The sequence below is a fragment of the Balaenoptera ricei genome, chromosome 8 (assembly GCF_028023285.1).
Source record: "Balaenoptera ricei isolate mBalRic1 chromosome 8, mBalRic1.hap2, whole genome shotgun sequence".
In the NCBI taxonomy this organism is placed as follows: Eukaryota; Metazoa; Chordata; class Mammalia; order Artiodactyla; family Balaenopteridae; genus Balaenoptera; species Balaenoptera ricei.
The window spans coordinates 104334287-104361733 of NC_082646.1; the positions used below are offsets into that span (position 1 = coordinate 104334287).

General features: G+C 59.6%; 1 protein-coding gene across 1 annotated transcript in view; it reads left to right on the forward strand.

The window, feature by feature from the left end:
• Nucleotides 1–3011: 3011 nt before the first annotated feature.
• Nucleotides 3012–27447, forward strand: part of DAGLA (diacylglycerol lipase alpha) — a 62368-nt gene continuing 37932 nt past the window's right edge. Inside the window, exon 1 of the mRNA XM_059931728.1 lies at nt 3012–3133. The gene's annotated coding sequence lies outside the window, so the exon portion shown is untranslated. The remainder of the gene's footprint in view (nt 3134–27447) is intronic.

Consider the following 27447-nt stretch of genomic DNA (forward strand, 5'->3'; position numbering starts at 1 on the left):
CTAATAACAACGCTCAGCATTTAATCAGCCCCTTCGTGGAAGCAGACGATGTCACACTCATTAATTAGTTAATCCACACAGCGCCCCTGGGAGGAGGAGCCATGTTATTATCCCCACTGGGACCTAGAGGGAAACTGAGGCCAGAGTGGGAATTTGGCACCGAGCTGAGGGAACACAGCCTGGACCAATCTGTGGCTTGTGGCCCATTCTGGAACCTTCACTCTTGTCTCCCTCCCCTGCTCCACTCTGCTCACAACGCTCGTGGCTGTCTCCAAAGACACCTGGTCAAACTCTGTCAGAATTGGGCCTGAGGGCATTCAGAGGGGAGGACAAACGTGTTGTTGGAGTGGAGGGGGAACAGCCTGGTGGCTGGACCAGGTAAGGCCCCCAGTGAATGTGTGCTCTGAACCAGACATCTGTTATGGTATGTTTCCTCCAAAGGGTCTGGGAACTAGGGGTGGAGGCGGTGATGTGAGTTTCACCATTGTCAAAATGCCTGCTGTCTGCCTCCTGTTCAGGCAATTCTGAGTTTTGATTGTCTGGTGGTCTTGGAACTGAAGGGAGGAACATTTCCACCAGGAGGCACAATAACGGTTCCACTGAATTGGACACTGGGACTGCCACTTGGTCACTTGGGGATCGTCATCTCACACACACACACACACACACACACACACACACACACACACACACAGACACACACAGGAGGGATATGGGTGGAATGCAGGGTCCCTGTGGAGTACCTCCTACACCATCATGCCCAGTGGTAAAGGCAGACAGAATTCTGCTGTGATGCTTTACAGCCAGGATCACCAAAGGCTCAGGCCCTCAAGGATGGAGACTCGGGTCAGTCCACCAGGAAAATGAGATGCAGGCAGGAGGCAAGTGAACCAAGGAATAAAGAGTTAGAGGAAGAAAGTCATAAACACCTTTTAGGAGTTTGCAACTGGTTGCAAAAATAAAGACTGCAGCCGCTACCTTGATGGTTACTGGAGTCGGTTATTTCCTTGTTGGTTACTGGAGTTGCTGAAGATTAAATAATTAACCCCTCCCCCTTTTCTTTTTAAACAGCAATGATTACCATTGAAAAGCATTTTTCATACATTTCCTTTTCCTTTCCATCCATATTTATAATAGCAGTGCTTCTCCAACTGTAATGTGCATACAAATCACCGGGGGACCTTTTCAATCTGCTGAGATGTGGGGGCCTGAGATTCTGCATTTCTCACAAGCTCCTCGATGGTGCTAATGCCACCCTTTGAGCAGCAAGAATTCGAAGGACATGTTTGTGGTAGTTAAATGCACCCTTTAATTCAGTTGTTAGATGCCCAGATGGGATCACCATAAACCTTGAGGAAAAAGAGACATGGACATCACCTTGAAGACCTTGAACTTGGATCTTGATCATGACAGCAAGTCTGGAGGTGGCCGATCAGGGAACATTGGAACACAATATTGTTTGGTGAAGATGACTTTGGATGAATGGGAGGAAGATATGTGTGTGTGTGTGTGTGTACATGTGTGAATTTGTGTGCACTGGGCAGCTAAGGGGGTAGAATGTAGCTGCTATGATTGACCATGGCCCAAGCTGGACCAACAAGATTCTTTCTTTTGGGAATCTAGAACTTTGAACCAAGGGACATTACATTTGGCAGTTTTGATTCTGATTAATGGCAATGATCTAGACAGAAGGTCCCCAAACTGCTATGCTACAGTCAGTCCTTAAAGCCTCCCTGATACCCTGCCCTTCCTGAGGCTGGGAGAGTCCAACTCTTTCTTGAATCCCCTGTGGTATCCCACCCAGTATTTGCCCTCCCCACCCCCATTTTTCTTTTTTTTAAAATAAGCCGGAGTTTGCCTTCAAAATAACCACGGGTAATACAGAGCTCCTTCCAGAAGTAGGTCCCACCTGCTTCAACAGAGGGGAAGACTGCCCTGGACTCAGAGTCTCACTTTAAACCCAAAAGTCCAGATAACTTTCAAGCGGATACTCCACCGCAGGCCCCCGTACACATAGCTCCTTACGCTCCCACTTACACTAAACTGCTATGTATCACCCTGTTTTCTTGGGGTGACAACAGGGCCCAGAGAACATTTTAGAGGCACTCCCCGTGCTGAAACATGCTACTCCCCTTTTTGCCTCTGAATTCTACTCCACCTTTGAGACCCAGCTGGGTCATTTCAGCCTCCAGACCCAACTCCCTCCCCCACGGCTTGCTTAAGTGCCCCTCAAAGAGCTCCACCTGCCCTCTCTGCTGAGCTCCTACACCACAAGCACCCTGTACTGTGATGGTCTAGTACCCCCTAGACTGAACTGAAGGGCAGGGCCTGGGTTCTGCTTGTCTTCGGGCTCACTCACTCCCCCAGCTTAGCATAAGGCACGTGGACAGGGGCGCTCCCCGCTCAAGGCTAGCTCTCAGGGAAGATGTGTTAAGTGAATGAATGGATGCGTGTGAAGCAGAATAGGAAGGGCAATTTTCTTTATTTTCCAGGAATTCAAAATTGACCAAGCGCCCTCTTGGATGCCAGGCACGATGCTGGGCCCTGTAGGGGTAGAGGGTGAGGGGAGGACACAGATGATTATGATGTGCTCTGACCCCCCCCCCCAAAGGAGCGCTCAGCACCCCGAGGAGGTGGAACCCATCTCTCTCTTTCCTCCCCCCAAATGAACCAGTTCTCCAGTGATCCTACATGCTTTTTTGCCTCTCCCACGCTAAACCCGGTCACGCGGGGCCTGAAGGAGGGGGACCCAGGCAGCTCCCTTCCCCGCATGCAGCGCGGCCGGTCCTGCCCCTCCTGGCCGCCCACGAAGCTGCAGCGGCGGCGGGAGTCCTGCACCCACCGCCCCCACGCGTGGAGCCCCGCGAAAGACTCCGCTCACTCCGGCCTCGGCGCCGCTCCCCTCCCTGGCACCAGAGGGCGCTGCCGCCCCGCGGTCGTCGCCATGGTCACCGCTGGCGGCGGAGTGGGGTTTACGTAAAGGACGCAGCGTCCCCCGGGGGGCGGAGGCGGCCTTCGCGCCGGCGCCGGCGCCCTGCGGAAGCGGAGTTAGTGAATTGGGGCCTTGGGGAGCCCAGGATGGAGGTGGCGGTCGCGGTGGCGGCGGCGGGTCGAGCCCTGCGGCGGGCTGGAGGTAAGGGGGGCCGCGGGCGCGGCGGGCCGGGCCGCGGACTCGGGCGCGGTGTGAGCGGTGCGGCAGCTGGGCAGTGTCCAGGGCGCGCGGTGGCCCGCCCGACGGGTCCGCGGGCGGAGGCGCGGCTGCCACGCGCGGCCGTGGCAGGTGTGAGATCCGTGGAGCCCCTGGCACCAGTGTGGGAATGGTGACACCCGTGGCACGGGCGTGGGCAGCGTGGGTCTGGCACAGGCAGCGTGGTTTTCCTGGCACGGGTGTCAGAAGAGTCACCCCCACCTTGGTGCGGTGGTGGGTGCCCAGGTGTTAGGCGGGCGCAGCCCTCAGTACAGGTTGGCGGTGGGCACAACACTTGGACTGGTTCTGGAGTGGCGGTGGCCAGCTTGTGGGCGCATGGTGGTGCCCCTGGCAGGGGTGTGAGGAAGTGCTCTCATTAATAAGGTGTCGGATGGCTCTGGCCTTGACATGGTCTGGAGTGATGGCACCCGGGGCTTGAAGAATTCGTGTCCTCAGCATGGCAGGAGTTCCTAGCGTGACTGTGAGAAATGGCCCTGGCACAGCGTGGTGCCGGGGCAGCCTGGTCCTGCGAGGGGAGAATCCATGGCCCTCAGACCCTGGTGGATGGGAAGGGTAAATGCCCATCCTCCCACCCTGGTGATGATGAGGGGCATTGCCTCTGGCACTGCGGGCCCACCTTTAATATCTGTTGGGTGCACTGGACTGAGGAAGGCAGAAAGCTGAGAGAAGGTTGGTGTCCTTTATAATGGACGTGAAAGAGAGATGCCTGGAGATGCTTCTACCCTGAGGACGCCGATGGTGACCCAGATGGAGACCTGTCTCAGCATTGTCCTGGGCTCATGAATTCATCCAGCTTTGGGGAGGAGAGGAGAGGTGGACGGTTCTCAGCTCTGCTCACTCTCCCTGAACATGTGTCCTGAGGAATGTGCAGGGCTGAGAGGTGGGCCGTGTCGGTGGGCGGGGGGAGGTGTGTTGCTCTATCCGTCTGTAGTTCCCGGGCCCTGCCTTTTCCTTCGCTTCTGGGTGTCTGGGAGTTGCCTCTCTTCTATGATGCTTGGAAGCCTTTGGGTCCAGAGGATCATTTGGGTGATGTTTGAAAGATGAGTCTGCAGGCACCAGGAGTGTGCTAGGATTGCGTCTGCCCTCATCAGTCCTTTGGGAAGCTCTGGGTGAGGGTCACACTCAGCGTCACATGTGTTCTACTTCACAGAGGGGCGATTTACGACCCCCAGAGAAGTCTTAGGATGTGGGGGAATTTGTTAGGTCTTTGTGGATCTCTCGGGGGGAGAAGAGTAAATGAGGCTGGGCCTGGAGAAGACCTTTAGGAGTCCAGAAAGACCAAGTTGAGGGTGTGGGAGACTAGGGTGGGGGTGGCAGCTCACTTGCCAAAGTGGGTGCTTGGAGATGCTTCTGAGGTTCCTCAAAGCTAGAGTGTTGTCCAGTGCATGCGGAGCCAGGAAACTTGAATTCCAGTCTTGCCTGTGTGACCTTGAGCAGGTGACTTTACCTCTCAGAGCCACATCAGAAGGTGGTCGCAGAGGATGAAAGATGGTGCCTGTGGAAACCCTTTGTGAAAGGCTGTCCAAAGGTCAGGGGTTATCATCAGGTAAAGAGACCAAGGCAGGAGGCAGAGGAAATGGAGGCATGGAATGTGATTGGGGAAGAAAGCAGCCGGAAGGTCGAGGGCCTGTCATAGGGAATTAGAGGCCCTGAGCGTAAGGGCTCCTGGTGGGGAAAGTGGGATCTGTTGACATTGTGAGTCAGCTGCCGAGCAGGAACCAGGCCCCAGGGCTCCCGAGGACTGTCCGAGCGTGGCCACAGCAACTGTAGCGTCCTGCAGGAGTGGCCAGAGCAAGAGGGAGCCCTTCGCCAGGGCTGCAGACGTGCTCGTGGCCGTGCAGGGCTGGGAGGTGTCCTCGGCTGACAGATCTGGGGTACCTGGGTGGGAGCGAGACTTGGAAGTGTGCACTTTCTCTTGAGAATTTCCTTTGGCTCTGGGTTCAGAGGATGGGGGTGGGGAGCAGCCGCATCAGAGTTTTGGGGGCTGTGGCCTGGAGAAAGCCCAGTGGGTCACAGTCACCAGAGGGATGCAGGGCTGGGGGGTCCTGTGAGTGAGGTTGAGGCTGGTCGGCAGGAGGCTGGGGCCCATGGGGGGCGCCCTCGGATACACGGGGCAAGGAGAAGGGGTGATGGGTACCCTCATAGGGGGTCTCTAAGGGCAGACAGGTGTAGCAGGAATTCCCCAGGACGTGGGCCCACTTCTGCCTGAAGGGCCTTCCCAGGTGGAGAAGCTGAGGGTGGCTGCCAGTTGCTTTACTTTCTGCCACTGGGGCCTAGTTCCTGATAATGGGCTGCAGAGCCTGGATTACATACCCCACGGCGAGAAGGCTTTGCACTGGAAGGCCTGATTCCGTGAACCCAGGCCCGGTTTCTCCAGCATTCCATGTGAGTGTCTGCCTTAGCCAGCAACCCGTTTCACAAGCTTGGTCCCGAGGCAGAAAGTTTCTGTCCTGTGTCCATGCTGCAGTGTCAAGCCACAGGGGAGAAAGAGGACACGACCCCCCAGGCCCCTGCCCAGGGGTTGCCGCCTGGACACTGCCTGGCACTGCAAGTGCCTCCTCGGCCACTTGTTCCCAGGTCATCCGCGGGGTGCCCGAGGCCTGTCCCACATGCTCCCTGGGCCCCTTTTGCTGCCTCCGCAGGAGTTGCCAGCACTTCAGCTCCTGCCTGGAAAGCTCTCCTAGTGCAAGTCCATTAAGAGGAAGCCTCAGGCCTCCCTGATGTGAATATTCAGCATTCACATCCCCTCAGCTCACCCTCCACACCTCCGCCTGTTTGTTCTGATTTGTGGCTCAGCCTCATGGTTTGGGGATCCAGGAGCCACCCCTTGCTCCACCCCTTTGCAGCCACCCCTTGCCATCTGCTTGGGATGCTGGGACTCTGCACAGCAGAGCTGGGTGGCAGGCGGGGCAGATCGGAGACGTCGACAGGAGGAATTGGCCTCTGTTTCCCAAAAGCAGAGCAGGGCTTTCTTCCGAGTCCTCAGGGTTTGAGGCCACAGGGAGCCCAGCCAGGTCACCACCACCCCTCGTCGTGCTGCACAGCTGCTGATTTTGAGCAGATTCCAGCTGGGGCAGGGGGCTGGTAACACAGGAGTGGCCATCGAGGGCAAGCGGCTCTCTGGAGCTGAGATTTTTTTCAACTCTGGTCCTCAGTCCTATGCCTATTTCTTTGTCCATGTTTCTCCAAAAGTTGCTTAACTCAGCTCCTGGCAACCTTTCCTTCCTCAGCCACCTCATAAATCATGGTGCCCGACGGCTCAGCTTCAGGGGTGCCTGGGAATCGGGCATCTTTGGACAGAGGCTTCCTGGGCCACAGCTGAAGGCCCAGACCCTCCCCGCAGTCCCTCTCGCCGGGACCAGAAAGGGATCCCCCTTAGGGTTTAATCGCCTGTTGGCCCACGTTCCATCTGAGTTCGGTTTCTCCCTGGAATAGCTTTACATTACACTCTAGTGGACCGGGTGAGTGGCGCTGGGGAAATATCAATGAGCGTGCGGTCAGAGGACGATAAATCTTTTAGAGCCGTGGAGCCCAGGACATTGTGGGATGTGGTTACATCTCAGCGGGTAGGGCTAAAGACTGTTAATGTTGATTTTCCTTTTTCCTTTCTGATACAGACTTTGGCTGGACTGGATCTCCCTGGGTGGACGGGACACTGGGTGTGTAGGCGAGGAGGATCCAGGAAAGCCCCTACCCTGTGGGGTCCTCTCAGCTGCTGAGGGGGGTCCGGGGAGGTGATGTGGAGGGGAGTGGTTTGGCCACAGGTGAGGGCGTTGGGCAGGAGTGCCCAAGTCCTCTGCAGGATCACGGTGGAGACGGGCAGGGGTAGGGCCGTTGTCACTGCACGGCTGCCGGGCGATTGCACGTGTGCAAAGCCGCGTGTGCCCGTAAGCAAGCGTTTCTGTGGGAAGTGAGGGCTGAGGGGGTGTGGAGCGCCTGGTGGCGGGGGAGCTTGTGGGTTCCTGTGTCTGGCTGGCCTGGTGTCAGTGGGTGTGTGCAGTGGGGTGTTGCTGGGCCCCACGAAGCAGGAGAGAACAGTGGGAGTCAGGGGGAGGTCTCCTTCCAGCTCCAGGAGGGTGAGTTTAACGTCTCCATGTGATTCTTACGAGAGCAACCTTTCTGCTTTCTCAGTATTCCTTAGAAGGACGCCCAGGCTGGGGGTGTGGCTCTCTGACGCCCGTATGTACTCACACACGCCTGCTTCCACCTCCTCCCCAAGCCCACTGGGATGTCAGCCGGGGACAGTCCGCCGGGGTGACAGAAGAGAGCACTGTAGCCCAGAGGCCTTACGATTTGGGACTCTGGAGTCAGACAGACCCGAGTTTGAATCCTGCTATCTCTTTACACCTCAGTTTCCCCATCTGTAAGATGGGGACAGTAAAACCTCCCACAGGGGTGGTTGTAAGAATCCCATGCCTGACGAGTGGAGAGATCATGATGGAGGCAAGCACACTCGGTTTACGTTTTTGCTCCTGCAGGCAGGATCTTTTCCACAGAAAAGCAGTTACATCATGATCTGCATACATTAGCACCGGGGGAGATGTCATAGGTCATGTCCCTTTTCTCGATAAGGAGAAATTAGCTCCACCCTACCCTTGGCATGGATGGAATCTGGCCTATCTGTTAATAGAATCACACACAAGATAATGTTTTGGCCCCTGGGGAATGGTTCCACCCCGACTGAGTCGACAGTTATTTCTTGAGCACCCACCGAGGGTTGGGGTCAGTGAGGGCCATGAAGATGAAGTGGACACACTAGCGCCTCTAAGGTATAGATTCTGGTGTTCACAATCTATTGAGAAGATATGAGATGGACACAGAGGTCTACGCTGTAACGTCAAGAGGTGGGTGCCACCGGCGGTCAAAGGAGATCAGGGGAGACTTAAGTGGTGGTGACCTTTAACCTGGGCCAGCCAGGTGATTGTAGAGGAAATGGCAGCAACGGGGGATATGGCTGGGAAAGCGAGGGGCTGACCGTTTGTGGTCTGGCTTGACTACGGGCGCCGGAAACAGAAGTGATGAAAGGTTGAAATCGTGAGCTGGGGCTGGGTCCCCAAGAGTCATGACAGTGAGGCTGAAGGTTTGGCCCATGAACGTGGGCAGTCACTAAAGTGTTCTGAGCGAGAGTCTGGCAGCCGGTGCCGGCGGGACTGGGGGGCAGGAGTGGGGAGGCCAGCTGGCGTCTCGGGCAGGTGCCGGGTTTGGAGGGCTTGAACCGGGGCAGGGGCCGCCCTGGGCAGGGTGGGGAGAGACCACCCTGACTGATTACGGAGGGGAGGTGGAGGCCCCGAGGTTTGTCACTTTGGTCAGTAGAGGCGGGGCCTGGAACAGGGCCTCTTCCCTGCCTCTGATGCGGCTCCCACACTTGACTTTCAGCTGCTTTGAGTCTGGTGGGTTCCAGGCCCAGAGTGTGAGTGGGAGGCTGTTGGGGATCCCCTGAAGGAGGCTGTTCTCGTCCCTGTGGACCCACTGAGGGGGTTCCAGTATTCTTAGCACTTATTTCCGGGTGTTTGATCATTTTCTCACCAAATTACCCCTTGAAATTTCTCCTGCCTGAGTTCAGCCCAGGATGTTACTATTCTGGGAAGTTTCATCAAAACCCTCTGGGCATTTGAGAGCTCTCTTAGCCTGGGTGGTGGGGGGGGAGGGGAGAGGGGCGAGGGGAGAGGGGGAGAGGAGGGGGAGGGGAGGGGGAGGGGGAGGGGAGGGGGAGTGGGGAGAACGGGGCTTATCTTCACCTGTGTTTTGGGAGCTGCTCCTGGGAACCAGTTCCGCCACCTGGAGATGCTCCTGGCCACAGAGCCCGCAGGCCGGGGCCAGAGAGGGTGGGCTGTGCCGTGTAAGGTGAGACAGGAGGCCGCCTCTAATTCATCCCAAAGAGGCCCCTTGTCCTCGCGTCTCCTGGAGCCATTTAATTAATTTATGATTGATGTTCCTGGACTTACTTGAGGTTAATTTATTATTGATGTCTCCTCATTATAGACAATCTACCCTGCACCTCCCAGCACATGGCTGCCCCTGCTGGGCAGGCCTCACGGTGGGGTGAGCTTGGTGGGGCTGCTCCTCTGGCCCCCACCCCCGCCCCAGGAACAGCGCCTTGCACTTGGCTTTTGCCAAACCCTCTCAGGTTTGGGGGTCGGGAGGCCTCAGGGCATCTGTCTCCAGGAGCCTTTGCTCAGCCACAAAACAACAGTAATAATAACAATAGTTTCCATTTTGTGAATTCGGGGAACTCAACCTGGCACAGCATACAGTATAGACAGGATCCCATTTACTCCTTGTAATAGGTATCCCTCTACTCCCCCCATCCCTCTACCCCTGTCTTACAGGAGGCTCAGACAGGGTGAGTTACCTGCCCAAGGACACACAGCAAGTAGGTGGGAAGCCAGAGTTTGAAACCAGGACCCCTCCCTCTGCTCTGTGAGCCCTGCCTCTCCTTCAGGCCCACACAGACCCCCTCTCCCGTGACGCCTTTCTTCCAGCCCCATTGCACTGTCCTACCTGACGTGATCAGGGGGCAGAGCGCTGGCGCCCCTCTGAGCGTGTGTTGTTAAATGTTCGTGGCTTGTTCCCCTCGCTAATCCATGTCCTCATTGAAGGCTAACAGTGATGGCAAATAGCACTTACTGAGTGCACACGCCAGGCGCCATGCTAAGCACTTGACATGCGTTAGCTCATTTAATCCCCGAAACCACGCGAGAGGCAGGTGGTATTAACCCATTTTATAGGTGAGGTTTAGAAATGTGCTCTAGGCACTCAGCTAATAGAGGCCAGGGCCTCCTGGACTCCAGCGGCCTTGAGATACAGGGTGCTGGTCTCGTTCTTCTTGTAATTCTCTTCTCTCTCCATCTCCTCTGGCCTGTATATCAGATATCTGTATATTGATCCAACGCCTCAAACCTTTCGCCTGTCTGGCCTGATGTGTCGGGCACCCTCCTTTGCCATGGGGACCAGGAGTACCCACTCCTGGGATCCCAGGATGGGTGATTTTAGGGAGACAGCAAGGCAGGTGGAGGGTGCTGGGCCTGGATTCTGCCCCTGGCTCTGCTGGGCAACTTCAGATGAGTCACTCAGCCTTTCTGAGCCTCAGTCGCCCCGTTTGTATAAGAGCAACAATGATACTCTCTCTCCTTCATGGGCTGTCCCCATGCTCAGAGGTGATGCTGGATGGGAAAGACACTGTACTGATCAAGGGTTAGAATTGCTTGTGTGTCAGATTCAAAGCTTCAGGAGCTGGCGTGAAGGCCAGGAATGCTTAAGACGGGGCATAGTCCCGGGCCGGGGCATCTGCACCCACCCTCTGAGTTGCCCGGATGGGCTAGTGAATTCCATGGTTTGCCAGCTGGAAGGCCTTGCTCAAGGCCTTGCTGTTGGGCCAAGAGCTGGGCAGGAGGTCCCTAGAGTGGGGGCCAGACCGCTGTCTGGTGTCCCGGTTGGCTGACCAGTGCCTGGGCCCTTGGAGGCCGCCCCACCTGCGCTGGGGCCTTGGGTTGCGTGGAAGTGCGTGGGGCCCACCTGGGGTTTCTGGGCCTCACCACCCTTCTGGTCTCCCACACGCCCGGGCAGCCTGACCAGGTCGCTTCAGGCAGGGTTTGGTGAGGAAGGAGGATAGCTCACCATGCAGCCGCCGGGACCTCTCCTCACCCCTCAAAATATGCGGAAAGCCTGGTGAAGAGGTGAGCCCTGCGTCTGTTCCGGAAAGCGGTGAGACTGTCAGCCTCTCGATGGCAGGCTTCCCAGGGCGTTGGCTAGAAACCCTCTGCTTTCTCATCAGCTTTACTCCGAGCACGTTTCAGCGCCGAGCTGGGCATGGGGAGCGCAGCATGTGCTTCCAGGGCTCCCCTGGGCCCCGGAGAGGAGGGCAGAGGCCTCAGACTGTGGGTAGGGGCGAGGCCTGCCTGGCATGACTGTTGGAAATCTGTGGCCGGGCTGCAGTGAGGTGACGGCTGGTTTCACTTCCCAAGTTTCCACCCTCTGCAGGCGGGGATTACATCAGGCTCCACTTCATCCACGCTCCTGCACTGCCCTGGGACAGCTGCCCTGCTGCAGCTTCAGGCAGGACCTCTCGGCAGCCCGGGGCCCAGCAGCCGAGGGCACTGTCCTGGCCTTTGCAGTCTCGCTGGATGCGCTACCTCCCAGTTGGCACTGCCCACCTGGCCCGCTTGGGACTGCCAGGTCTCCAAGACGATGCTGCCCTTTCGTTCCTCCCGTCACCCACCTCTGATTCATTTTCTTTCTCTTTAAACTCAGTGTAACATAGGCGTGCAAACATGGACTTCAGCGTAAAGCTCCATTGGAGTCCACTACTACTTGGGCAAGTCACTTAACCTCTCAGAGCCTCAGTTTCCCCATCTCTGAAATGGGGGATCTAGTGGAATATGGCACACTGGGCAGCTGTCGGGATCAAATGAGACGCTACCTCTTTGGAAGTTCCGCCCAATGCCAAGAGCACTGTCAGTGTTACCCGCTGTCCACTCTTCTGTCCCCCCAGGCGGTGCTAAACTGAGAGGACCCTCCCTTTCCTGAGGCTGCGTCCTGCAGCCAGGCAACCCTTGCACCACCCCTGGCACTTGTCAGAGCTGGCAGCGTCTCACCGTCCCTCTGGCACTGACCCTGTTCCTGCCCCAGCACTCTCTGAGGCTGCCCGTCCCTCTTTGGTTCCTCTCCTAGTTTGGTTTCCTTCCCTTTGGCGCCTCTTCCATCCGGCTGCCTTTTTTTTTGGTCCACCTTTTCCTCCCCTGAGGCCTTTGGGGGAAGCCAGGTCTTTCCTTAGACACTCTCTGACCCTCCCTGTGCCAAGTGGCAGCCCCCCAGCCCCTCCCGCTCCCCTCGGCTGTGGGAAGATGGCCTGTGGGTGAGCTTGTGCATCCCGAGCATGGCAATCATGGCTTGGCCTCACAGCCAAGAACACTGGCAACCTTGACAAGTCCGGAGTCCCGTCCGGCCCGTTCCAGCCCTGGGAGCCTGTCGGTTGGGGCAGCGACTGGAGAAGGAAGCCAGCCTGCGGGGCCACAAAGCCCCACCTGAGGCTGGAGTTTCCCGTCACAGCAAACCCTCCCTGTCCTCCTCGGTTCCAGGGACGTGTGGAAGGAGAAGGCCAGAGTCAACCCCAGTGTCCCGGAGCCAGAAAAACCAGCCGCATCTGGAGTCTCTTTCCTCCTGGGAAGCCAAGGAATTTTTCTCAAGAGGTGGTTTCAGCCTCATACCTTTGAGAGAACTTGGTCTTCTGCCGACACCGTCCCCGGGACTGGGGCCAGATTGCAGAGCAGGGAAGAGTCCTGCCGCTTGTAAACTCCCGTCACCCGTTCTCAGGGACACTCGTCAAGCAGCTTACTGCACGCTTAACCCTGTGCCTGGAGCTGGGAATAAGAAAAGTTACCACCACTTCCTCAGAGAGTTCCCAGGTCAAGGACTGACACATAAACAGACAAATGTAACAACAGCAACAATAGCAAAGCGAGCCCTCTCTGCCAGGCACCTTCCTAAGTGCTCTATGTGCGGTAACTCATTTAACGCGAAGGATAGCGACCGCTCTCATGCGGCGGGCGCTCACCGTGCTCTGTGCTGGGGCACTGCCCTGGGAGGGAGGCGCATGTGTTTGACAGCTGAGGGACAGGTTGAGGATCTCAGCTTCCTTGGAGAGCTGAAGGGACCTGCTAGAGGCCGTGTACCTGCAGCTGGCCGGCTGGGCCTCGGACCCCCGTTTGTCTGGCCCCTGCTCTCGGGGTGTTCCTTCTTGCTCCCCCATCTCGCATCAGGTTCAGGGACCCCGTGAACCACAGGAAGGACAGACAGGTTCCTACAAAAGGAAGACTCCCTATGGCCACCCTGTTGCTGAGAGGACCAGCCTGCCCACTCCTTTTCATTGCCCATGTGTGGGCCCGTCTGTGGCTCAGACCCTGCACCTCGCCGCCCTGGCAGGCAGCACAGGAGGCTTCCTCTCACCCCCATGCCCCCTGCCAGCGGTGCTGAGCTGCTGAAGATTGTTCTCCTTGCTGCCTGCCCGCTCTACCGTGCAGTTTAATAAACGGCTAACAGAGGGCCCCCGTGCTCTGGGGCCGCCTTCTCCATTTCTTGGCCCCTTCAGAGAGCCTGACCCACCCCCCACCCCAGGTGAACCCCATTCAGCAGGCTTCCGGCGGCGGTAACTAAGCCGGGCGCCCAGCCCACCACCTGCTCAGTACTTTATAAAAGTTTAACCTTAATGGTGTAATGAACTCCCATCATAAAGCAGGTGGAGCAGTGCATCCTGGGATGTATAAATTATAGGAGCCCTCTGAAGTTGTAATTGGAAATGGCAGCAAGTGGAAGGTTGAAAGGGGCCGGCCTCGTTGGGCTGAGCACGGCTATTCTCTGCTGCCTTTCAAAAGGCACACTGAGCTGAGTCTGGCTGCGAAGAAAGAATGTCCTCAGACCATACTGAACTCCTGGTTGCTCCGCCCCGGTTCCCACTTCCTGCCCCCGACTGTGTCCGCAGAGCCTGTGGGCTTAGGAGGCGGAACCCCTACCCCGGCCTGGGCCGCAGACGGAGTGGGCCGGGAGGGAAGAACACAGGCGTGGACGCAGCAGACTGGGAGGCCCCCGGCCCGCCGTTTCCCCGGGGAGCGCTTCGGAGCGGTTGGTCTGACTCCCCCGGTCTCCGAGGTCTCATCTGTAAAGTGCGGAGTCGGAGGCCACCTGTCACAGTGGTTGTGGGGCTTGAACAGGAATCCGCAGGGGGTGTTGTGATTTGGGGTGAGGGGCTCTGGAGCTGGACCGCCCGGCTTCTGGTTGCAGCTCCTGCTGGTGGCACTTGGGAGACCTTAACTAAGTCATTTAACCTCGCAGCTGCAGAATCTCAGCTGGAAAATCAGGGGAATCATTGACCTGCGTCTGAGGAGTGTTAGGAGGATGGGGTTAAGGTCTCAGCAAAGTGCTGCTTTAGGGACTTCCCTGGAGGTCCAGTGGTTAGGACTCCGAGCTTCCACTTCAGGGGGCATGGGTTCGATCCCTGGTCAGGGAACTAAGATCCTGCAAGCCTCGAGGCACTGCCCCAAAAAATAAAAAATTAAAAAGTGCTGCTTTAATGGGCACACAGATCCCCAGGGAGCTTGCCAGTGCAGGTTCCCATTGAGGCTGGATGGGACCGCAGTTCTGCTCCTCAGGATGTGGCTCACGGAGCACACCTTGAGCGGCCAGGGCACAGTGTTCGACCCATAGGAAGTGCTTACTAAGTGCCAGCTGTGATCGCCCCTCCAGGCACAGTGCCCATCGCCGGCACCTGCACGTGGTACCCACACGGGTTTAGTTGAGCGCTCCTGAGTGTGGCCCATGAGCCAGCAGCAGCACCTGGAAACAGGTTAGAAAAGCAGAATCTCAGGACGCCCCTCCCTCCCTCCCTCCACTGAATCAGCATCTCTGGAGTGGGGCCCAGGACTCTGCAGTTTAACCAACTCTGAGGTGCTGCCTCTGCTTGCTCAGGTAGGAGGAGCACTGGTGGGCTTCATCCTCGAGAGCCGGGCTTCTCGGTGTGCAGGGAGGTTCAGAATCTCCTGGGGCTGGCCATGCTGGGGCTTGCTCAGCCATAGGCTCCTGGGCCCTACCTTGGACCAACTGCTTCAGAATGTCTGGTAGGGCCTGGAAGCCTGCGTTTACCCATCTCCTCCCTGCCGATTCAAGTTTGAGAGTCACTGGAAAACACTCACTGTCTGAGAGCTGTGGAGAAGGGCAGGAACCCCCATCCCTACCCCCCTCCCCACGTTCTGCACAAGGCTCCGCCTCTGCTGGGGGAGAATGAAACCTAGAGAGAGCCAGGAACCCCGGGCTCCAGCACCACCCCGTGGGGGCCTGGAGCCACTCATCCTGGGGCCCAGCTGTGGGGCTTTTCTCACAGCGAGAAAAGGGAAACAGCCTAAGGGCCACCAGTAGGGAACTGGTTGAATAAACTCACATACCCCATGTGCATGGACTGCTCCACAATAATGAGGGAAGGTAAGGCTGGAAAAATGTTAAATGAGGAGAAATGTTCACCTTCTCTAGCTCAGTGAAAAAAAGCGGTAGGTACGGAATGATCCCATATTTGAACAGGGAAAAAAAAAACTAGACAGATGTTAATAGTTAATAATTTTCCTAGAGGGATCATGGATGATTTCTATTTTCTTTCCCTTTCTCTTTCTCTTTTTTTGGTTTCTGTTTTCTGTGGAGAACATGTACTTTGTGATAAGAAGGAAAAAGTAGGCATAGATAAGTATGTCTGGTCCAGGGTCCTCAGGACACAGGTGCCAGTGGCAGCCCCAGACGCCCAGGACAGTGTTTCTCTTGCTCGACCTACCTGCTGGGGTATCCTTCACCTTGGACCCTCTCCTCCAGGCTGTGCCCAGTGTTCCCCGGTCCTTCCTGCTATTTCTCCCACTTTCTCACTTCCTCCCTGCCTTGAGTCTTCCCTGGTGATGGCGGGGCACGTCCTCCTGTTTACACAAGAGGAATGAGTGGGGAGGGGAGAGCCGAGGGATGGGAGGCCCCCCCGGCTTGCAAGCCTCTGGGGCAGAGTTCAGTTTTCATCAGGGCATCACCTAGGAGGCTAAGCCCAAGTTCCAGAATCTAGACACATAGCATGTGCTTGAGAAGTAATGGTTGAATGAATGAGGCTTGGAATGCAGCCAACAAGAGGACAAGGACCCATAGCTGTGTGACCTTGGGCACATCAGCGCACCTCTCTGGGCTTAAGAGTCTTCATCGCTAAGAGTCAGGGAGTCTTGAACTCTGATTTCCCCGGGCCCTTCCAGCTCTCATCTCTGGTGAGTCACATACCTTCCCACTCCTGCTCCTTTGCCTGATTTTCTAAGCAATTTGTGTTGTCCAGGAAGACCCCACCTGTCCGTTCCAGCTGCCCCGTGAGAGTGTGTGCAAAAGCAGCTGCTCAGGGCAGGGCCCTCAAGGCAAGGGACAAAGGGAGGAGCAGGAGGAAGGGAGACCCATGGTGCTGAGAAAGCCACCAATAGTAGAGGGCTTGGGGGCATTTGAGCGTTCCTGGATCTGATAGTGGCCTCCCACGAACGAACGCTTTGTTGCCTGTGTGTCATTTTTTACCTTCTCCTGACCAAAGCTGCCTTTATCCCAGTGCCTCTTGCCTGGCTTTGCAGCTGAGACCCAGTTTCCATCAGGCCCCAGCAGCCCCGAGTGTGGCCCTTTGAGCTGCTGTTTTCTAAATGAGTGGCTCAGTGGAGAGAAGGGGTGGGAGAAATCCATTCAAGCCATTTGTTTTAAAGACATTTCAGTAAACTCATGGGATTTGTGGTCACATCTTTTCAGTGTTCTTTCAAAGAAATGGGTGGGTTTCTGGGTCTCTCCAACCACCAACTCCCCTTCCTGGCAGCAGCCTAGAGGCAGGAGTTGGGCGCTAACGGCGGTGCTCAGCACAGGGCAGAGGAGAGGGAGACAGGCTCTGTGCTGGCTGGGGCGCGGCCCCTGCACAAGGCGCACTGGCCCCCGGGGGTTCTGGGAGGCTTCTGTGTGCGGGGTGGGGGGCAGGGGCCTGGCTTCCCCCCTCTTTCTGCCTGGTGGCGAGCTCCTGCTCAGCTGTGAGCACCCTCCTGGAAGCCTTCTCTGTCTGCCTTGGGCTAAGCAGCTCACCTTGCTGTGGGGCCCCTGGCATCAGAGCCTTGTACTCCCTGACCTGCGTGTGGATTTCCTCCTCATGCTGCACTGTGAGTGCCTCGAGGTTGGGGCTTGTCATCTTCGCGTTCATAGCCCCCGAGGCTCCTTCTTCTCTTTTTTTTTTTAATTTATTTATTTTTAAAATTTTATTTTTGGCTGCATTGGGTCTTCGTTGCTGCGCACAGGCTTTCTCTAGTTGCGGTGAGCAGGGGCTACTCTTCGTTGCGGTGCGTGGGCTTCTCATTGCGGTGGCTTCTCTTGTTGTGGAGCGTGGGCTCTAGGTGCGCGGGCTTCAGTAGTTGTAGCACGTGGGCTCAGTAGTTGTGGCTTGCGGGCTCTAGAGCGCAGGCTCAGTAATTGTGGTGCACGGGCTTACTTGCTCCGCGGCATGTGGGATCTTCCCAGACCAGGGCTCGAATCCGTGTCCCCTGCATTGGCAGGCGGATTCTTAACCACTGCGCCACCAGGGACGCCACCAGTGGCTCCTTCTTAAGATCCCGTTGAGCGCATCTGAAGCCTCGGCTGGGCGGGTCTGCTTCCCCACCTGAGGCAGTGGGTGGGGCGGACTCAGAGCTTCATCCTCCCCTTACCTATGCCCAGAAGGTGGTCCTACCTGGGCAGGTGTCAGGCTGGAAAGGATTGGAGTAATGGAGTAGGTGGCGTTCAGCAGTGAGGCACCGGCCTGGCAGGACCTTGCCCACCAGGCCCCCTGCACACTCAGGCAGCCGGAAGCAGCGAGGTGGCCGCTAACGCCAACCGCCAACCGGTCTGGCGGGTTTTTGGGACCTGGCCGGGTTTCTTGAGGGATGGGATGTCCTGCTGGGAGCAGGCTTTGTGCCTGTCCTTTTTGTCTTTACCCTTTCAGGCTGCTCCTCTCCTGGCCTTGCTCTCCTCTTTGCCCCGCCTCCCTCCTCTTGGGCAGAGCCTTGACCCTGCCCTTCCTGGGGTTCAGGGCAGCCTGTAGTGGAGGTGCCCAGGCAGGAGACTAACCAGGGCCCCACAGGAACGAGGTGGCCCCGTGAAGGCCTAGAGGCACTGAGACCCTGGGAGGCAGGATGCCCAGTGGCTGGGGAGACAGGCACGGGGCCGGAGCTGGCAGTGGCCTTGGCGACCGAGCTCCCACCCCCTTCCTCACTGCTGCGTCAAGCATAAGGGACCAGAGCCCCGAAGAGGCCCCAGGGCAAGGCCCAGGACCTGAGCCCTCACTTGTAGGGCCCCTTTGAGCCCTGACTCCTCCCTGCCCCGCAGCGAGGCTCCCCTCTCAGGGAGCAGGAAATGGGGGTGTTCTCTCGCCCTCTGCGGGGAGGGGCTGGGCACCCCGCTCCGTAGGTGTCAGCGGAACTGTCACCCAGCGGTGGGTGCGGGTGCCGGGATTTCCCTGGCTGACTCACTCACCCCGGCCTGGCTGTGCCTCAGCCCAGGCGGGAGCTGTTTGTGAAGGTGTCTGGGTAGCGAGAGCGGCTCACACGAAGGGAGTCCCGGGAACCGGGGGAGTGGGGGCCGGGGGGAGGGCGGCAGTTCCACGGAGCCTCAGGCCTCCCTCCTGCCCCACGGCACGCCCCCCGCCCCTCCCCGCCTAACCCCACACCTCCATCACGCACAGCGACCCCACTTCCCGACACGGGAGGAGCCGTGAGGCATCGAGGGTCCTGAGCCCAAAGAGCGGGCCTGGCTGCTCCCTGCCTCCCTGAAAGATTCCCCCGGGGGTGATGAAACGCCCTCCCTCCAAAGGACAGAGGAGCCATTGAGTCCCTTGATCCCCAGACATTTCACAGACAGGGTGACCAATGGGGGTGCTGAGAGGCAGGAAGTGGGGCCGGCACAGTGACCCAGCCCAGGGGCCAAGGACCCCTGGAGAAGGGGTGAAAATTGTCGGCTCCCCTCCAGAAGAATTCACACAGGCCTGTGCGCAATTTCCGGGCCCACAGATGCCCCGGAGCACAGCTTCGGGCCCTCCGGGCTGCCAACGGCCTGTGCCGCCCTCCGGAGAGCAGGCCGGGGGACGCAGGTGTCGCAGTTACGGTGTGTGGGGGGCTGGGGAGGACCGAGCAGACAGAATGTGGAGCGCACGGCTGGCTGGAGAGCGGGCCTGTGGGGGCGGCAGCAGCAGGGCCGCGTGGGGCGAGCTGGGCTGGGGGTGGGATGGGATGCACAGTTCTGGGTGATTGCCCCAGAGCTCCTGCCTTCCACTTGCCGAAGCGAGGAGGAGTCGCCCCCTGACCTCTCCGGGCTGGAGTGGCAGGGGCCGGCAGTCCCCCCAGCGCCCTGGGGGCCAGGCTGCCAGGGCTGAGGTCCCTGGGCGACATTTAGGACCCTGGCACAGTTCAGTCTAGGTGGGCAGGCTTCTCAGCCCCCTACCCACCCTCCTGGTCTGGTGAGAGATGCAGCGGTTTTTGTTGGCTGGGTGCCGGCGGGGAGCTCCAGTGTCTCTGATGAGCGAGCTGCCTAGCCCCCTGGCCAGCATGTCCAGCCTTGTTGGCCACATTAACCCCTCTGTGAGCAGGGTCAGGGCAGGGTGGCCCACGGAACGAATGGGGTTCGCGGGCCCAGCCTCCAGAGCAGTGGGGCTGCAGGCACAGCCACGAGGGCAGGGCTCTCTCTCCCCGGCTCTCCGCTCGGCCCCCTGCTGCAGTCGGGCACGGAGGCTACCGAGCAGGCAGGACACGAGGGAGGCCTGGCCCGAACTGGGATGGGCCCTCAAGACAGGGCCAGCACACCTCAGCCCTCCAGGGGCAGCTTTCTTTAAAGGCCAGAGGACAGCCCTGCACAGGAGCCTGCAGAGGCCCTGGGAGCTGGGTTGCAGGCCAGCGGTCATGTTCTGCTCCCGACCTGCTGCTGACCTTGGTGCGGCCTGGGGCAGGTCTCTGCATCCTTAGCCCTCACTTTCCTCCCTGAAATGAGCATGTGTGACTCAGTGGCCCAGAAGGTTCCTTCCCACCCAGATGTTCTCCTGTTGTTCACTGAGCCCCCAGCTTAGAGACTGAGGGAGGGCCCGAGGACCTTCTCCTGATGGGCCTAGGTGGCCAGGTGCCCCCGCACCGCGGAGCAGGGCAAAGGTCCTCTCTTGGACTCTCCGTGTCTCCTCCCTCCTCCCTGGGGTGATGGGCTAAAAAGTGAGATAATGGCCACAAGCTCCCAGTACAAGACCTCTGGCAGGTCGCTGGGCTCTCGCTAAATAGTAGTTGGTATTGTCACCCTTGTTATCATTATGTTTGAGATGTTATTACTGTGGTGGAGTTGGCTCCGCAGAGCCTGCAGGGGGCTCCCTGGAAGGGGTGGTGTGGCCCATGCCCTGGGCTGGCATCCGGGCCCCCGGTCTGCTTGAGAAGCAGGAGGTCAGACGGGGGCAGCTGGAGGGTCTGGGCAGGCGGGAGGGGGCCTGGCCCCTTTCAGGCTTGGCTGAGCCACCGGCTCCCATCTGCAGAGGGGCGGCCCGCCCTCCGCGAGTTGGCTGGGAGACCTCAGAGCTGAGGAGTGCGTGTTCTCCAAACATCTTGTTCACAGCAGATGGCAGCCACAACTCCCTTTCTCCCTGCAGTTCCGGCTGCACTTCCCTTCCCTGTGCTCGCCCTCCTGTTAACTCTGCTTTCTGCTTTTGGAGGTGGAGAGGCAGCCTGCAGCCCCCGAAGCCGCCTCTGACTGTGGTGAAGCTTGGTGCTCAGAGCGTGGACAGTGTCCAAGGGAGGGGAAACCTCGAGCCCCCATCTGCTCCGTCAGGGAAGCTGTCTTGCCCAGGTTCCCACACTCTGTCTTAGGTCTCTTTGGCCAAACAGGCCAGCAGCGTGATCTCAGAAGAACAAGGGCCTGGGCCTGGTTTGACTTTTCTTGAGCAGCTGCTAGGCACCAGGCACTGCCTGGGTGCCAAGGACACAGGCAGGAGGTGCAGCCCCGCCCTCTAGGAGCTCCCAGCCTGGTGGGGAACCAGGTACCTGGGGCAGGAATGGAGGGGCGCTGATCAGGTCTGCCTCGGGGTTGGCAGGCTTCTGTGGGCTTCACCGAGGAGGTGGTGTTTAGGCTAAGCCCTGGCAGGCTGAGGAGTTCCCAGGAGAACAGGATTAGAAAAGGCATCCTGTGCAGCGCGAACGGCCTGTGCAAAGGCACGGAGGCATGAAGAGCTCAGACCCTGCAGAGCGCTCGACTGTGGCGAGTAGTAGAGCAGATAAAGGCCAAGCTGCTTCATCAGCGTGCCCGTTCAACCCCAGGGTGGGGTCTGCGAGGAGGAGTAGACAGTGCCCCTCTGGCTGCTTGTGGGGCAGGGCCAGCCTGAAGCAGGAGCCCTGCATGGGGACCAGTGGGGCCCTAGGCAGCTGGAGGGAATTCTGGGATATGACTTATGGCTGCCCTGAGTTTGGGGCCAGCAGGAGCATCCCCTGCTGGTGGAGCAGCCCCTGCTGGTAAAGCAGCCCCTGCTGGTGGAGCATCCCCTGCTGGTGGAGCAGCCCCTGCTGGTGAAGCAGCCCCTGCTGGTTGAGCCATAGGTTAGAAGTCTCCCCCAGGGGCTAAGGCCAGGAGGCCATGAATGAGCATGCCCTCGGAGGGTGTGGTGCAGACTTCCACGGTGCTGCCCCTCGTTCTGGGACCTGTCCCAGCTTCACCCCACATCCATGTGGCACTGGACAGAGCCCCCATGAATTGAGACCCTAGTCTATGCCAAACTGCGCTAAGTGCTCCCACGCGGGCCTCCTCTCATTTAACCTTCACGAGAGCGGTGCACGTGGGCATCACCCCAAGGTCCTGAGACTTGTTCAGAGTCACCCAGCCAGGACGTGGCCAAGCTCCAGGCCCAGGTCAGCGTAACCCTCCCCTTGCACGCCTCCTGCAGGGTTTCGTACCCTGTCCCCTAGAGAAGTCTCGATGTGCAGGGTTGGGTGGGGGTGACCCACAGTATTTGCTTTTCCCAGCCCTGCTTTTGCTGCGCCGCCAGCACCTGGCTGACTGTTTGCCCAAGGATTCGTCCTCCAGGAAGATGGGTGGGGCTGGACGGGGCTGGCAGGCAAGTGGTCCGCTGCTTCTGGGCTTCCAGCTTTTCTGCATAACTGAGAAGGGCTGCACTGCCCATAAGCGCCACACCCTGCAGTCCGCGATGCTGCCCCAGCAGTGCCTGGCCTCGCCCACGCAGAGCATGTGACTTTGCAGTGCTGGGCCTGGCATGCCTGGCGTGCCAGGGCAGCAGTGGCAGCGGCAGCTGGACAGTCAGCAAGGAGCAAGAGAGGTCCCCAGAGCCCTTGTGTCAGGGCACCAGTGTGGAGGCGAGGGGTGGCATCAATGGGACTTTTGTGTGGCCAGGGGCAGAGGAGCACATGGCCCAAGCCAGGAGCGTTCCACCAGACCCCTCTGCCCCTTCCTTTCCTGGGGTTGCTGCGCCTGTCCACGGCCCCTGCCCTTCCTCCCATCGAGGAGAGCCTGCCTGGATTCAACCAATCCCTGGCCTGCCCTCACCCCCTTTCAGAAGAATCAGCCCCAGGAACTTCCCTGGCCCTGGGCCCTCCCCTCCGCCTGCCCTCCTGAGACTGGCTTTCACTGACCCCGAATGTGCTGGCGGCTCCCTGAGTCCAGGGGCCTGGTCCTCGGGGCCAAGGGAAACAGATCAGGTAAACAGAGGCTGGGAGGGCCTGGTGTCCCAGGGGAGAGGGAGCCCTTTCTTCCCCGGAGCTGGGACCCCAGGGAGACGCCTGCATTAGCTGGGCAGGGAGCCGGCACCTCCCTCCCCGCAGGCCTGCCTGTGGCTCCGGTCCTGGGAGGATGAGGAATCTCGCCTCGCTGCGGGGGGCCCACCTTGCTTTGCACTGTGGCCTTTAGCAAGCCCACTGCTGTGGCCTGTGGTCACTCCACCACTTGGTAGCTGTCAGACAAGCGGTGAGGAATAGCAGGCTGTCACCAGGAGGCTGTACTGCGCCCACCATGGGCAAAGAGCCCCGTACACAGAGGGAGCCAGGAGAGCGTCCTCGCTCAGGCTTGGGGACAGCCTTCGCAGGTGAGCGCAGCTGCAAGAGGTTGTCCAGTCACCCATGCTGGCCCTTGGGGGGCCGGCTGTGTGCTGGGGCTGGGGAGGCAGCCTGGTCCCTCCACCACCACCTCTTATCTGGGGAGCAGGACTGACATGGAAGAGGGGAGTGCCAGTCTCCTTTTAGATCACAGTGGCCGCCAGGCCCTGCTCAGCCCTCTCTCCTGCTGCTGGTCAGGGATGGGTGCCCGCTTGGGGATGGACACAGAGTCTGCAAGCTCGGGCGGCATTGCAAACAGCCCCATCCTCAGGCCTTTCATCCAGAAGGAGGCTCCTTAACGCACCTTGTGCTCAAGCAGCCCCTGCCAAGCACTCGACTGTCACCCCCAGGAACGGGAACGCGAGCGCTGTGAGGCTGGTACCCTCGCAGTCCCCGTTTGCAGGTCGTACTTTAACCACTCAGATCTTATCTCCCACCCCTTTTACAGGAATCGGGGCTCCAAGAGGTTGCAACTTGCCCACAGTTAGTAGCGGCCGAGCCCAGTACCAAGCCTGGATTCTCTGACAGCGAGCCCCATGCGTCTCCCCCTCTGCCCCCGACTGAAACCAAAGTGCTAATAAATGAGCACATTGATACATAATTCATCCCACCTTGGATCCCTATGGCCTTTTTTCTCTGAGGAACTCTGAGCCCTTCCCAGACGTGATCTCATGTGTCCTCCCAAGGCCCAGAAGAGTTGAGAGGAAGCCAGGCGCTGAGGGTGGTGGAAGGGCCGCAGAGAGCGGGCCACGGGGCCTAGAAGCCAGCCTGCCCGCCGTCCAGGCCCCCTTTAGCCCTCTGCCTCTGGTAGGGGAGATGCTGGGGCGGGGACGTGTCTCCCGGTGGGCCTGCGCTCTGCCTCTGGTCTCCCGATTGTGCAGGTGTGAGCCAGGAAGAGGAGGGACGCTGGGACGGCGGGGGTGGGGGAGGGTGGTGGTGGAGGGGGGATGTCGAAGCCCAGGGCTCTGTCTTAAAGGGAAGTAATCACATTGTGAGGCTTTTTATAGTGCTTTCCTTCTAAGAAGCCTCCGTTCTGTCTTGTTTGTTCTCACATTCCTAGGAAGTTGGCAGAGAGCAGATGAGGGTCACGGGGAGGAGGCAGAATGAGAATCTGCAGGGCAGGCCCTTCACCAAGTCGTCTGCCGTCCCCCAGCAGCCCAGGAGGCAGCCACTGTTCCCGTCTCCGTTGTCTGGAGAGGAACGAGGCTTAGAGGCTCCAGGGTCACAGGCAAGTCACTGACGGCCTAGGTTTTGGCCTTGGTTCTGATTGATTTAAAACACTGTGCCTAGAGTGGTCCTTCCTGGCCCATCTCCCTCCCAGGGCAGCCGTTCAGTGGCATCGGTATTTCAGCATCTTCCCTGGCATTGTGTCCCCCAGGCAGAGGCCGAAGGCCCTTGGCAGTTGAGCGTTCAGGGGAATCAAAAAGCGAGTCCTGGGGAAACGGGAGATCGCTGAGGCTCTAAGAGGGGAGTCATTTCCCAGGTGCTCCCTTTCCTCCTTGCTGACAGCGGGCCCCAGGATCCTGGGGAGCCCCCCTGGCCACCCGGGCTGCAGGCACATGGGTCGCTCAGGGACCCTGTGGCTGGGAGGGGACTCGTGTGCCCGCTGCGTCCCGAGAGCACGGCCTGCGGTGCCCTCCCCGCTGATGTGCGCCCGCCCCCCAGCGGCAGGTGGGCACTACAAGCCGCCCCCCCCCGCGGACAAGAGGCCGGGGCGCCCGCTGGGAGGCGCAGGGGAGCCAGCTTCTCAGGGCGGTGGAGCCCCTCAGCGGGGCGGGGCTGGGGTGGGTGGTTGGCCAGCAGACAGAGACACCCTCTCTCCGAGCCTGTTTCCCCTCCTGTAGGGGGTTCGCATCAACTCTGAGGTCTCCTCTGCCTGAGTTCAGGCCCCCTCCGCATGGCCGTATCCGTGGTCAGAGACAGTGGCCGGAAGAGTAAGGAGTTGAACATTGAAGGAGAAATGCCTCCAACCTCTGGCTCATTGTGGGGAGCCCTCAGCTGTGGGAGCAGAGCCCAGGGACCACCCCTGAATGGGTGCCTGCTGGACCGACACCCCGGCCTGTGGCACACCCGAGGGCAGGACTGGGCCGAGCTGAAACTCTGGGGAGTGCGTTCCTCCAGGATCGGGGGAAGCAGGGCGTGGTCCATCCTCCCCTGACGGCAGGAAGTGCTCCAGAGCGGGCCGGCCCGGTGTCTCAGGGATCCCAGGGCCGGTACAGTGCCGGCCCCTCCGCCTGTCCGGTTGCACGGCAGTCAGCCTGGGGCATCCTCGGCAGCGCCCAGCCCGTCTGTCACCACCGCCTGCTGAATCTCAGTCTGAGCCCTGCTCCTCTCCCCACCCCCGTCGTGCCCGCCTTGGCCCGGAGTTTCCCACTGCCCCCAGGATGAAGCCTGGCTCACAAGACCCCAGGAGCGTCTCCAGCTTGGCCCTCCCCTCTGCTCCCCCGTCTGGCCGGTCTGGTCTTTAATCCATCCTCCGGGCTCTGCACACGGGCCTCTTCCATGTGGTCCTCCGCTACCCTCTCTTTGTGGCTGCCTTACTCCGTCTTATCCTTCAGATCTCAGCTCCGGCTCCCAGTTCTTAAGACAGCTGCCCCTCACCTCCCTGCTCAGGCTCTGACACGACCCCTCTTCTGAGCACAGGTCGTAGAATTTTTCACCGTTGTGTGTGAAGATTAGCTTGAAACCTCTTTCCTTCTAGCCTGTCAGCTCCGGGAGGGCTGGCCCCACCTGGGCCTTTCGTTACTGCCGTGGCCCCTGGCATGTAGCGGGCACTCCGTGTGGCGGAGGGTGGAGGGTGGCTGCGTGCGTGAACTTAACTTTTACTAGGGCTTCACCTGTGTTCACACCCCCAGGCCCCACCTGGGGAGCTGTTCCCAGCCTCTGCTCGCCTCACGTCCCGGCGCCGCACTAAGCCGGGGAGTCTGAAACCAAACTCTGGCCACATGTGAGGGCTGGGGTCCTCACCGCTGCCAGGCCCGGGGCCGCCTCGTGTCCTGTGCTCCTGGGTCAGCCCAGGCTGGGGTTTGGGGCCCGGGTCCGCCTGGGGTCTCTTGAGGAGGGAAGGGCTCACTCAGACGCCTGCCACCGATTAGAAGAAGGACAGTCACAGTCGAGTGCATCCAGGGAGGCTTCTGGGGAGATGGCAAGTTTGGAAGTCAGGTGGGGTTGCCGAGGAACCGTGGACTGAGGAGGGGGCGGGGGGCCCGGGGTCAAGGGGCCTTGGAGCCTTCGGGCTTGAGGATGGAGGCTGCGGTGGGTGGTTACGGGCCTCACCTCCTGTCTCCTCTGTGGGTCGGCCAGGCCTTCGCTCTCTGGGGACCCAGTGTCCCTGGGACTTGCCACCAAGGTGGTAGAAAGGACGGTTGTGGGAGACTCGGGGTCGGGAAGCCGCAGCCGTCCCCTCAGTGTCAGGATCTTCCCAGCCCTGGCGGGGGCCCCGCTCGAAGTGGGGGTGGGCTGTCGGGCAGCAGGGACGTTCTGGTCGGGCAGCTCCATCTGACGCTGGCAGGGAGGGGCACCCAGGAGGCCCCAGAGCCCACGATTCTAGGTCACCTCCTGCACCATCCAGAGGCAGGAGTGGTATTTATAGCAGCCAGCAGCCGCCGAGGGTGGGGCAGTCAGCAGGAGCCGTGACGCAGGCCGCCCCCCTCTGGTCCCCTAGCTCTCACCGACTCCCTCACCCCCCCTTCCGCCCCACTCCAGAGCCTTCCTGGGCAAGCGGCGAAGGGCTGGGCCTGCCGAGGGAACAGGAATTGTCGCACTCCCCCCCGAGCCCCAGAGGAGACAAGGTGCCACTTTCTGCCTGGCAGGAGCCTCGGCCTCAGCTGGTCTGGCCAGGACCCTGTCTGTCTCCTGAACCCCAGGTGGGCATCCCTTTAGCACTCAGTGCCCGGCCCTGCTGGTCTCTCTCGATGGCGCCGTCGGCTCTTGTTGAAAGGTTCATCCCCTGGAGTCACCAGCAGCTTTGCCGACCTCCCCAGGGCCGGCAGGTGCAGTGAAAGGCCTGTCTCATCCCTACTGGTAGTGGGCAGTTAATGGGGCCACAGGCACCTGCCCCAGGTTGACTGGGAGAGGCCCCGCGAAATGCCCATTAGCTCCGTGCCGTGACCTTGTTAAGTGGTTGTGGAGTGCCACTCAGGGCTGGAAGGACGGGCGGCTGTCCAGCCCTCGGTCACCAGGGCTGTGCCGGGCAAGCGGCCCCGGCTCCACCGCCTGCCACACCCAGGGAGGAGGCCGGGAAGCAGAGGCCACAGAAGTGACAGTGTGACGAGGCTGGGGCCCCAGGCCCTGAGGGTGAGTCCCCTGGGAAGGAAAGTGACACCCCGCTCCGGAGCCCGAGGTCGGGCGCTGCTCTCTCCGAGCCTTCACCTGCCCAGATACGGGGCAGGACCGAAGGGCGTGAGGAGGCAGAAGGCTGACCTTTATCAGGTGCCTGATGGGGTAGCCCCCACTGTGGAGGCCAGTGCTCCCCCCATTTCCAGTCTATGTGGTCCCGAGCCTCTGGGCCCATCCCCCAGGCCAGGAGAGAAGCAGGGGGAGGCCAGGGTTTCCTCCTTGGGCGCCTCCAGCGTAGCAGAGAAGGTGAGGCAGCAGCGCCCGGAGCCTGCAGGAAGGTGG